Source organism: Hipposideros armiger, unplaced genomic scaffold (assembly GCF_001890085.2).
Source record: "Hipposideros armiger isolate ML-2016 unplaced genomic scaffold, ASM189008v1 scaffold_425, whole genome shotgun sequence".
NCBI lineage: Eukaryota > Metazoa > Chordata > Mammalia > Chiroptera > Hipposideridae > Hipposideros > Hipposideros armiger.
Window position 1 is genome coordinate 1,562,447 of NW_017731775.1, and position 12,166 is coordinate 1,574,612.

Here is a 12,166-nt window from a genome sequence, read left to right on the forward strand (position 1 = left end):
TGCTGCAGTGAACATGGTTGTGCAAATATTTATTCAAGTCCCTGCTTTCACTTATTTTGGGTATATACCTAGAAGTGAAATTACTGGACCATATGATAATTCTAGGTTTAACTTTTTGGGAACCACCATAATTTTTCCATAGTGCCTGTTCCATTTTACTTTCCCATCAACAATGCACAAGGATGCTAATTTCTCCATATCTTTGTCAATAATTATTTCAGGTTTTTAAAATAGTAGCCATCCTAATGACTGTGAAGTTGTATCTCATTGTGATTTTGATATGCATTTTCCTAATGACTAATGATAAATATCCTTTCATATGCTTATTGGCCATTTTCATATCGTCTTTGGAAAAATGTCTAGCAAGCCCTTTGCCCATTTTAGAATCAGTTTTATTGCTTATGAGTTTTAGAAGTTTTTATATATTCTAGGTATTAGTCCTTTACTATATATATATATATATATATATATATATATATATATATATATATATATATATATATATGATTTGCAAAGATTTTCTTTCTTTCTGTGGGTTTCCGTTTCACTCTCTTGATAGTGTCCTTTAATGCACAATAGTTTTTAATTATAAAGTTTAGTTTATCTTATTTTTTATTTGTTGCCTGTGCTTTTGGTCTTATATCAAAGAAGTTATTGCCTAATCCAATGTCCAAATGAAGTTTTCCCCTATGCTTTTTTTTTAAAGGTTTTATAGTTTTAGTTTTTACCTTTAGGTCTTTAATCCATTTTGAGTTAATTTTTGCATATGGGGTAAAGTATAGGTCCACTTATTCTTTTGCATGTGGATATCCAGTTTTCCCAACACCATTTGTTGAAAAAAACAGGATTTTCTTTTAGATGTACTAAAAACATGTTAGCACTGAGGTTACCAAACTTTCTCATGTCACGGCACCCTTATCGTCTCAATTAATTTTTTTATGTGCGCCTAGGCCAAAAGAAATACATAACAATTCCATTTATCAAATAGTTACTTCTAAACAACTTAATATGTATTTATTCCTGAACAACATAGCCATTCAAAAAAATATTACACATAAACAAACAAAAAAAAACCATTTAAATTTTATTCTTAAATAACACAATTCTGTACAAATGTAATGTGCGTTCCTGTTGAGTGATGCACAGCATCTCAGACGTTGGAATCAAAATGGACACTGCTGCCGTCATTTCCTGTTCACACTGGTTTGGTGTGCCGTTTGCTTTCTATCTCAACAATTGCAAAGATATAATGTCATTGACTCTTACATTTCACTCTTTCATACCCTGACCACGCTTTCCTATCATCCATCACACAGGCTTTCTCCTAGTTCTTATTTTTCCTTTGTGAAGATCTCAAAGTTCTTCATTTTTTCTATTTTCTACCAGTCTATCGGCTTCTTTCTGTTTAAGCATTTCCTTATCTAGCCAATCATTCAACTTCTCTGTTTATGTCCCCAGCCTGATAAACATTGAAAACTCCATACAAATTAGGATCAGTAGTCTCTAGCATCATTAAATCCTAAACATTATTTGTCAATCCTTTACATAAATTCTTGGTGGCTACTGCAAAATGATCCCAAAATGATTCCAAACTTTCCTCTTATTTCTCAAAATTGTACTATATTGCCTTCTGCCTCATAATTAGCAGCTCCATGAACTTTACCAAGAAAATAAACATCATAGTCCTCATGCTAGAATTCACCCAGCTTCCTACCTCATCATCCACAAACATCTCCAACTCTACTCAGACATCTTCCTCTCATCGCAGTTCAGTAAAGGAAGGTCCCTTCCTTCTGTCAAGGCTAATCCCCCACCTCTGCGAAGACCCTCCATTTGTCCCTGCAGAAGCACACTCCACTCTTCCCTACCTGTACTCTGCTCCCGGAGGCCCTCTGGCTTCTGGTGGAGTTTCGGTGGGGTAGAATACTTTGGCAGGAGACTGGGAGTGGGAGGAGAGGCAGGCTGGCTGATTTGGCCCCTAGGGCCCTCCATGCCCAGCCTTGAGTTGACAGTGGCTGCGTGTCTCTCAAGCTACATTTGCTGCTGCTCGGCGGCCCTCTCTTAGAGCTGGGTCCCTTTCTCCTCTGGCCCCTTCAGGACACATGTGGTAGTGGCTTTTGCTACTAGCCCAGGAGTGCTCTACCCCTTTGGTTACCCTCACCCCTGCCCACACCATGGTAAATAGGCCTTTCATTAGTCTCTCTTCAACCTTCCTTTTGAATGTATCATGTATTTCTTATTGGAAACTTGATGGGATACAGATCTCATCCCCTATACTTCTTTGTGGCAACTCTTTAGAAAATGCCATTCCCTGGCTAGCGATAATGCTGATGATAAACTAACAGTAATAATATATTGACAACTATGATTTATCAGGCAGTTTTATTGTTCCAGGCACCATGACAACAGTTTAACACATGTAACTTTATTTAATCCTCACATTGAAACTGCGCATTCTTTTCACAGTTCCCTTTTACAGATGAGACACCTGAGATTTAGAGGATAAGCAATGCCAGAGTTGAAATGTGAGTCCAGGACTGTGAGACTCACCTATTAGACAGAAGGATGAATTTCTTTACTGTTAGCCCGGATGGACTGATCATGACTTCCCTAAAGCAAACTGGAGACTAGGAAAAGCCCAACATGATTTGTGGTGTTGCACTGATGATTTCTATTATTTTTGGGTTTTAAATTTGGTGCGTGAATCCCTTGGTTTATGAGGAATGCAAACCAGCCAGTTCTGGAGTTGCAGGTGATTCTGCTAAATTTCTCCTGCAGAGCTGCAATGCAGTAGGGGCAAAACATTTGTGGCAGTGAGCAGTGATGAGTGGAAGGACTACACACATGAAATAAATAAACACATCCCTCTTGCACTTCATTCTTTTGGAGGAAGGACTTACTTTTATCTTAAGCACTGCTCTGCCCTGAGATGGAAAAAATTCACGTCACTTGTGGTCAAGTGTTTCCCTAAGGAAGGGACTGAGTTATATCAGCAAATGTTTAGAAAAGTTCTGTAACAGAACAATACAGAGCACTTACCTAGAAGCTGAACAATGCTCTAAAGCCTCTTGTGGAGCCTCTGCAGAATACAGTCTCATTTCAGGTAGAAGAACAGATGATGAGGTGGGAGTGTGGTGGTGAGAAAGTGAAGGTAAAATATTATTTTTTCCTTGCTTTCTGTTTCAAAATATTGGGGGATAATTAGGAAGGGAAAATATGTAACTGAAGAAAACATAATCCTTTTTCTCATCTTGACCTCTTTAACTTTGGCCATTACTTGAGCAATGAAGGTATTTCTAGTAAAAGTGATTCAAATAAATTTTTTTTAAATACCCACCCTTTAAATCCAGTGAGTTCCTCCTGAATCTATGCTTAGCTTTCAGACAGAGAAAGCACAAGGGGGAGTCCAGACAGATGCATAAGTTAGGTTCTTTCATAGAACATCTGATAAGTTTTAATCTTTTGCTATTCTGGGAAAATGAGCGGACACATGAGAACAAGATCTGAGTCTAGATCTGAGAAGATCTCTTCTGACTTCCCCTCCTGTAGCCCTTGTCTGCCCTGTGGTCAGCCACATCAGTGGTGCCTCTTGAGCAAAAGGCATCTGGCTGAAGAGGACGGTCTTCTCTAAGTCTCAAGATCAGAAGCCCAGAATTCCTCTAAGCATCAGAGCTACATGTCTTACTATCCTACTTTCGTTAGGTCTTCACTTTCATTCTGCCATCCCAGCTGTTTGGCCTTGTGATATATTTATACTTAAGGGCGAGGGATGTAAGGGGAAATGTTGTTCTACCATGTGGCCTACTGTTCCATTTATTGGTAAATAAATGTGGATCTGTGTAGTTTTGTGGTCTTTATCAATCCTAAATCTTCTGGATTTTTTTGCATACTTTGCAGATTCCCTACTGCTTTCATCACATCTTTATTCATTCCTTCCCTGGGTGCTCTTGATGGAACCTCACAGGAGTTTGGTTGAATGCAGCATATTGGTGAGGCAATGGCTCATAATTTTCTTTCTTTCAAAAAAAAATTATTTATTTATTTTATTATTGTTTTTTGTTAGTTTCAGGTGTACAAAACAACATAGTGATTAGACATTTATATACCTCACAAAGTATAGCCCCAATAAGTCTATTACCCATCTGACACTGTACATAGTTATAATATTATCGACTATTGTTCCTATGCTATACCTTATATCCCTGTAAATTATAGTTGACATTCAATATTATTTTATATTAGTATAGTGGCTAGACACTTATATAATTTATGAAGTGATCCACCAATAAATTTAGTACCCATCTGACACTATACACAGTTTTGGCTTGGGTTGGACTCTAGTAGACTTAAATTATGCACTTGCTTAATAAATGAAATAAAACAAACTTCCACCCTGTGTCATTCTATGGCACTGTTGGAGTTACTTCTTGAAGTCTAAATACTTTTCAGTATTTGGTTTCTTGGTACAAATACTTCTGATGGCCTTGTGCTTTTTTAGACTGTCCAACTTGAGGCATGCCAAACCTTTTATTATAAGTATCTTGTTAGGTATGCAATCCTTTGTTAGAAGGTCTTTTTCTAGCCCAGCAAGTCTTCTATCGGTTTTATCAGAATCACCTAGAATGTGCTTGTTAAAAATTCAGATTCCTGGACCCCACCCCAAGCCTACTAAATCAGAATGTCTGGGTTGAAGCCAAGATATTTGCATTTCTAACTTGTTCCCCATATTTGAGAGCCTCTGTTCTCTATTATACAGAGGCTAATGCCAGAGTGAAAATTTCTCACCCTGGGCCTAGACCATTATTTCTCAGCCCTTTTTGTTTATTAGAATCACCTGGAGTCTTTAAAATATAAAATGCCTGGGGCTTACCCCTGGCTAATTAAATCAAAATCTTGGTGGGGTGTGTGGTGGTAGTTGAATTTTTTTTTGTCGCTTCAAAGTGTTACTAATGTATGACCACGATTAGTGCTCCTGGCCTAAACCTAGAGGCCTAACAGTTGCCTTCACTGTGTTGATAAACTTGCTGAAGTTGCATAATATACAACAGTTGGGGCGGCTGCCCGGCTCATGATGAATAATGCCCTTCTTTGAGAGGAGTCTTGATTGGCAGTGTGGGAATCCTGTGGCCAGAGCCCATCAAATCAGCTTAGACATCCAACCCAAGCCAAGTCCATCAGTATCTTTGTCCTGAAAGTTTTTAAAAATTCTTTTCACTTTCATTTTTCCTTTACTAGACTATTTCTCAAAATAAACAAAACTTTATTTTTTCTTGTAATAAAAATAACCCATTAATAGAAATAAATCCAGACAATATAAAAAGGCATAAAAATGAAAATTACCACCACCCAGAGAGAAATCTTATTAACATTTTGATGTGCACCTTGCTATATTTTATCATGCATATATAAAAATGTGATCATATTATACATGCTGTTTTGTAATCTTTTTTATTAAATCTAATATATATGGACCTTTTTCTTTATAATGAATATTGATCTTTATGATTATTTTCAAATCTGCATAGCAACATTTCATTGCATGGCCATATTCTAATTTATTTAATGAGTTCTCTGTTGAGAATTGAGAAAACATGCTTTCCATTTTTTTCACTATTACGAATAACATCATAGTGAACATATTTGTACATTTAACTTTGTATGCCTTTCCAGGTATTTCCTTAGGATAAATTCACAGAAATCAGGTTGTTGGGTAAAAGGGCATGCATATTCAAAACCTGATTACATATTGCCAGACTCCCCCTTGAGAAACTGATCATATTTGTACTACTGCCATCATGGCATGAAAATACGCTGCTCCACACATTACCAATATCATCTATAAGTAATCTTAAAATTTTGCCAATTTGTTAGGCAAAAATGATACTTATTATTTTTTAATTACTTTGATTCCTTGATAGGGGAAGCACTGATCAAATTCTGAGTGAGCAAATTTCACTCTAGCCATGGAAGCCATTAGGGTTCAGTCCTGCGTTAGAGATGAAATAAGTGACCTGGATCTGATAAATACTAAGATGACATCTGCTGATTATTATTATTATTATTATTATTAATTTTAACAGTCTGATTTTGAGGTGTATATAATTAAGTTCTAAGAATTAGTTCTAAGAACTTTTCATCCCCACAAAATCAATGCAGGATGTTTGTGTGTGTGTGATTATGTGTGTGTGTGTGTGTGTGTGTGTGTGTGTGTGTGTGTGTGCTGGGATCGTCGTCTCGTGGAACTGAAGAATGGAAACACAGACCAGAACAGTAAAGTTGCAGAAAAGGACAGTTTATTAGAAGAAAAAAAACATTTCAAAGAAGCAGAAACAGCCCGAGCAGTAGAGAATAGCTCAATGGCTATTATTAGAAGAGAAAGTATACTCCAAAGAGTTTTGAGCGGGCTGAGCAAAAGGAGCTCAAAAGGCTTTGACTGGCCAAGACTTGGAGTTTTTATCTCTTTTTCTAGAATGGGCTGTTCCTCTTTGGGCATGGGACCACTTGATTGACACTTGTGATTGACAAGAGGTTATTACCTCATATTTTTAGACTGTGCATGTTCCTTCCCAGAATTCAGTCTGTTATAATGATATTAACGAACTTCCAGGCATATATACGATACTATAATGATGGTATAATGCGGCCCAGGTGGAATGAAGGTCGTTATGGCTTTTACTGCGCAGGTGTGGGTGACTGGTCTAATCCAGTCAGGTATTTTTTTTCCTGTAGGGGTAGATAATTACAATGAAAAGGGGAAGTTTTGGGTGGAGAGGGGAGGTCTTTTGGGCTGTTGCATTCTGTGGGATGGTGTAGAGACCCAATGCCTGCCTCTAGCTGCCTGCCTTGTTTTCCCCTTGAGAGATGTGATCCCCATAAAATCTCTATGGGAAGTTGAGGGACAGGAGGCCTTTTCTTCTGTGTCTACTTCCTTCTGGGCAGGGGTGTAGAGCTGTCCCTGCCTATTTGGGGGATTCACGGAATTCTCACCCTATCTGATCTCAGATGAGAGGAAGGGGTCTCGAGATCCACATGGAAGACCGTATTGGCTTCTTTGGTGGTGACTGGCAATCTTGCTGGGGTACCCTCTGTATCCCCAAGGCCCCTAAATGAGGAAAAATTGATTTTAATTAATAAATTTCTTAAAGAGCAGAGCTCAAAGCTATTGATGTAGGGTGGCTATGGGTTTGGAAAGAACATTAGGCTTTAATATTTATAATCAAGAAGTATACTGGCCTGAGGAAATGTTAAAACCTATTTAGTCTATGGGATGAGATTATCCAAGAGTTAGGTCCAGGATGGCTTGGGGAATGTTGGGCAGTCACAGGCTTTTAAGTAGTTATCTAAAGCAGGGGTGAGAGATATTCTGTGATTCAGTCTAGGAGCAATCTTTAATCTAGGATTCGGAAACTGATTAGAAGAGTAATCAAAGCCAGGGCCTGAGGAACTAAGAAACTAGGGAAGAGGAGAATTAAAATTTCTATAAGAAAGAAAACTTAAAAGTTGTCCAGTGGGGGGGAGGGGGGGGAAGCAGGGGAGGCTACTCACTTGGCCCCTATCAAAAGGACATCCCACACTCATGAAGTAGTCACTCCCCATTTCCTTATGAGGGGACCCTTTGCTAGTCTGACAGGTGAGCTTAGATGTGGACAACCTAAAGAAATGATCGAACATCAAATATGTTTCTTGTGGGGCATGAATCTCAGCCAGGAATGCAAAAATCTTTTTTTTTTTAAAGATTTTTATTGGGGAATTGGGAGGAGGGGAACAGACAAGTTGCTGTCCTTTTTTTGTTCTTCAGTCTAGTTGTGGAGGACGTTGCTTCACTGGCCCAAGTTGGCACCATCATTGCGCTCTTCCCGGGTGAGGCAGATTAGTCGTTGGCTTCTGGACGGCTGCTCACTGCGGCTGCTGGCTGCTCACGCTGGCTGCTGGCTACATACGGTAGCCCATGGCAACCCACTGCCACAGGGGCTGCAGCCTACGCGGTCGCGGGCGACTCAGGGCAGCCCAGCTCCAGGTTGAGCTGTTGTTCAGCATCTTAGCTGTAGAGGGCAGTGTCACTGGCCCTCATATGTGGGATCCGAACCAGGGCCCTCTGGTGTCCCAAGCCAGCTCTTAACTAACGCGCCACTCTGCAGGCACCAAAAATCATTTTTAAGATGGCTATTATTACACAAAAAAGAGAAAACCCCCCAGAAATTAGTAAGTGCTGGTGAGGATGTGGAGAAATTGGAACCCTTGTGCACTGCTGGTGGGAATGTAAAATGTATAGCTGCTATGGAAAACAGTATGGTGAGTCCTTAAAATAGTAAACAGCCCCTCTCTTCCTGTGCGCTGCTGTGGGAGGTGGCGCTCATCTTTTACTTGGTATCATGGCTGCCCTCAGACCACTCGTGAAGCCCAAGATCATCAAACAGAGGACCAAGAAGTTTATCCGGCACCAGTCAGACCGATATGTAAAAATTAAGCGTAATTGGCGGAAACCCGGAGGCGTTGACAATAGGGTGCGCAGGAGGTTCAAGGGCCAGATCTTGATGCCCAACATTGGTTATGGGAGTAACAAGAAAACAAAGCACATGCTGCCCAGTGGCTTTCGGAAGTTCCTGGTCCACAATGTCAAGGAACTTGAAGTGCTGCTGATGTGCAGCAGATGTGCTGAGATTGCTCACGTCTCCTCCAAGAACCGCAAAGCCATTGTGGAAAGAGCAGCCCAGCTGGACATCAGAGTCACCAATCCCAATGCCAGGCTGCGCAGTGAAGAAAATGAACAGACAGCTTGTGTGCAAATTGTGTTTTAATAAAACCATAAAATTCTTCCAAAAAAAATAGTAAACAGAATTACCATATGACTCAGCAATTCCACTTTTGGATTTATTCTTAAAAAAATTGGATGTAGGGACTCAAACAGATATTTGTACAACCATGTTCATAGCAAAATCACTCACAGTCACTAAAAGGTCTTCCACCAAGCAATCCAAGTGTCCATTGATGAATGAATGGATAAAAACAAAATGTGGTATATACATACAATGAAATATTATTCAGCTTCAAAAAGCAATGGAATTCTGATACATGCTGCAACATGAATTAACTCTGAAGGGGTGCTAAGTAAAATAAGCCAGTCCCCAAAAGACAAATATGTTATGATTCTACTTATATGAGGTAGCTGGAGTAGTCAAATTCAGAGACAGAAAGTAGAGTGGTGGTTACCAGTGGCTGGGAGGAGTGGGGGTAGAGAGTTGGGAGTTAGTGTTTAATGGGCATAGAATTTCAGTTTGTGAAGATGAAAAGAGTTTTGGAGATGGATGGTGGTGATGGTTGCACAACAATATGGATGTACTTAATGCCATTGAACTGTATACTGAAAAATGGTTAAAATGATAAATTTCATGCTATGTATACTTTACCACAATTTTTAAAATTACTAGGGTCATCTCCAAAAGACACAGAAGGCATCTATAGAGGGCAATTTGACCATCAAAAAGAATAATGACTCCAGTAAATTAATACATGCAAATAAGTCATCTTAAAATTTATGTTTCTGGTGCTAAAAAACTTTCTCACTTACTCAGTCACTTTTCGATGCTGCTAAGGCACCAATTAACTAATTACATTATTCTGAAAACAAGCAAATAAAGGTAAAAGAATTATGAAAAAAACATGTGTAGGGAGAAATAACATTTGCAGCCAGTTTTAAGGACCTGTCTTTTTGGCCTTCTAGTTTTGGTGTCTATTTTCACTGAAACCTGGTTATTACCTTGTGTGCGGGCCCCTTGGCAGCCTGACAGATGAGCTTAGATATGGCCATTCAAAAGAAAAATGACTGAACATCAAACGTGTTTCTTGTGGGGTATGAATATCAGCCAGGAATGTAAAAATGACTTTTTTCCTTGATCTGAAGCTCTAGTTGTTGAGATAATATTATATTATTCTCTCATCAAAACCAATTAAATTGGGTCTGTTGAAAATGGAACTTAGAACACTAAAATTAGAAATCTTTTAAATTGGAATTTGAGTGGTATACAATATGATATTATAGAAATATGCATAAAATATCCTTTACCTTCTAGGTTTTGTCCACATTTGCTATAGAACTTTACAAGAAACTGTTGACTGGACTCTTCTCCACAAACAGAAGTACCTCAAACAATAAATAACACTAGCAACTATTTATATTTTATTTAATGTTTATTTTTTAGTCTTATAATTTATTTAAATAATTAACATTCCTTCAAACATTAAACATAAATGATTAATATTCCTCTAAGCATTTACATGCTACTTAAGATGGATAAATAAAAACTTACACATTCAACAAATTAAAATACCCCAGTGCTTAGGTGTCAATTGCAAACTTATTTAATCAAACACGTCTAAACATGAAATAAAATCACAAATCTCATTTATCTAATGCTTCAAATACCTTAAAAAGAAGAAAAAGATGCACAGAAGTATAGCAATAATTTCAAGACTGATTATCCTTACTCATGCCAGTTACAAATGTGCCAATGCCATAGGTTGATTGATTTCTTATATTTTTCTGGGGTTGTCTTCCTAGAGATGCAGAGACTTTATCAAGACCTAACAGAGAAAAAAATACCTCCTCAGACTAGCTGAGGTTGCAGAATCTGATTGTCATGCAATTGATTCTTGGTCAGAACCCAGCATCCATCGTGCTGTCCAAGGTTTTAAGTGCAAGCTTCTATAAAAAGGCTGAGACCCTATTTATTTATTTATTTATTTATTTATTTATTTATTTATGTATTTATTTTAGCTGAGCCATCCTGCCACCTGTTGGCAGCTCAGCGGCAGCTCAGCTGCAGCTCAGCTGCAGCTCAGCTCGGGCTGGACTCAAACCGCTGTTGCCCAGAGCTCAAACCCTTGAGCGAGCTCTTAACCAACTGAGCCACTCGGCCGGCCCTGAGTCCCTATTTATAATTCAGTTTTTCTTCTACAGCAATGAGGCTTTTAGGTCCTTCAGGGGGCTTTTAGTTCTTGAAGCTTCATGTATTTCCAAGAAATAATATACTCTTTACTTTCAAATGGTCTGCATTATCAAGCTTATCTTGCCATTATGACCTGATTTCTTAGCATTACTGGAAATTTTGCGGTTGTATGCATTACATTTAATAAGGCTACCCAGAGTTTTTGTCTACATGTGAATGAGGGACAATTCTATTTTGGGGACATTGACTAACAGATCATCTTGGAACAATTATGTGTGACTACTAGAATTTGTGACTTGGTAACTCCTGCTTTCAACTTTGGATCTCCTAGTTCACTGAGCTTCTGTTGACTTTTTAAAATATTTTTGTTGTGTTTTTAATATTGGATAAGTTATAGTTTTATCTTTTTTTTTATCCTGACATCCTTAACCTACTCCTAAGCTCATCCAGCATATTTATAACTCCAAGTACAATCTTTTTCAGTCATAGAATTTCCATTTGGTTTTTTTTATGGTTTCTATTTTTCTGCCCAGATTCTCTCTCTTTGTATTAATTATGAGTCTATTTCTTTTATGTCTTAGAGCGTAGTCACAATAGTTGCTTTAAAATCTTTGTCAATGAATTCTAACCTCTGAATCATCTCAGTATATACTGATGGTCTATTCTTTTAAGTATGCAACACACATTAAAGTTTAAAAGCTTTCCTGTTGTGTATGTCAAATAGTTTTGGAATGTGTTCTGGATATCATGAGATATTTATTATATAGATGGCGGACTCTGCCATGTTACTACAAAAAGCATTGATGTTTTGATTTGACAGGTAGTTCTTGCTGAACCCCATCTGCAAAGTCTGGTTCCCTGTTTCCCTCCAGCCTGGAGTTGGCTGTGCAAGGATAATTCAGAGGTTGGTGAGGGTTCTGAGACATGTTTACACACAAAATTTGGTCTTTGGCTCTCTCCTTTTTGAGAGTTTCCTCCTCACTTTCCAGCTGCTGGTTCTACCCAATTTCAGTCTCTTACTCTTTAAGCCAGCAAGACTTGAGAGCAAAAAAATTTTTTTATCCCAGGTTTAGCCACATGGTACAGACTGGGACCTCCCCTCAGTTTAAAAAGCATAAAAATGAAAAACTCACCCAGTTGTCTTCCCTTCTTCCTTGTGTTGATCCCCTCTTAGTATTTTCTGGCTTTTGTTTGTTTTATTTAGTGTCTTGGTAGTTGTT

The 12,166-nt window shown here is 38.3% G+C and overlaps 1 long non-coding RNA gene and 1 pseudogene across 1 annotated transcript in view; both read left to right on the forward strand.

Moving 5' to 3' along the window:
- The first annotated feature begins 3,040 nt into the window (after positions 1-3,040).
- LOC109394454 (uncharacterized) overlaps positions 3,041-12,166 on the forward strand; it is a 39,244-nt gene continuing 30,118 nt past the window's right edge. The window contains exons 1-2 of the long non-coding RNA XR_002126446.1: positions 3,041-3,151; positions 3,898-3,989. This is a non-coding gene — a long non-coding RNA (uncharacterized LOC109394454). The remainder of the gene's footprint in view (positions 3,152-3,897; positions 3,990-12,166) is intronic.
- Positions 8,373-8,806, forward strand: LOC109394453 (60S ribosomal protein L32 pseudogene; annotated as a pseudogene).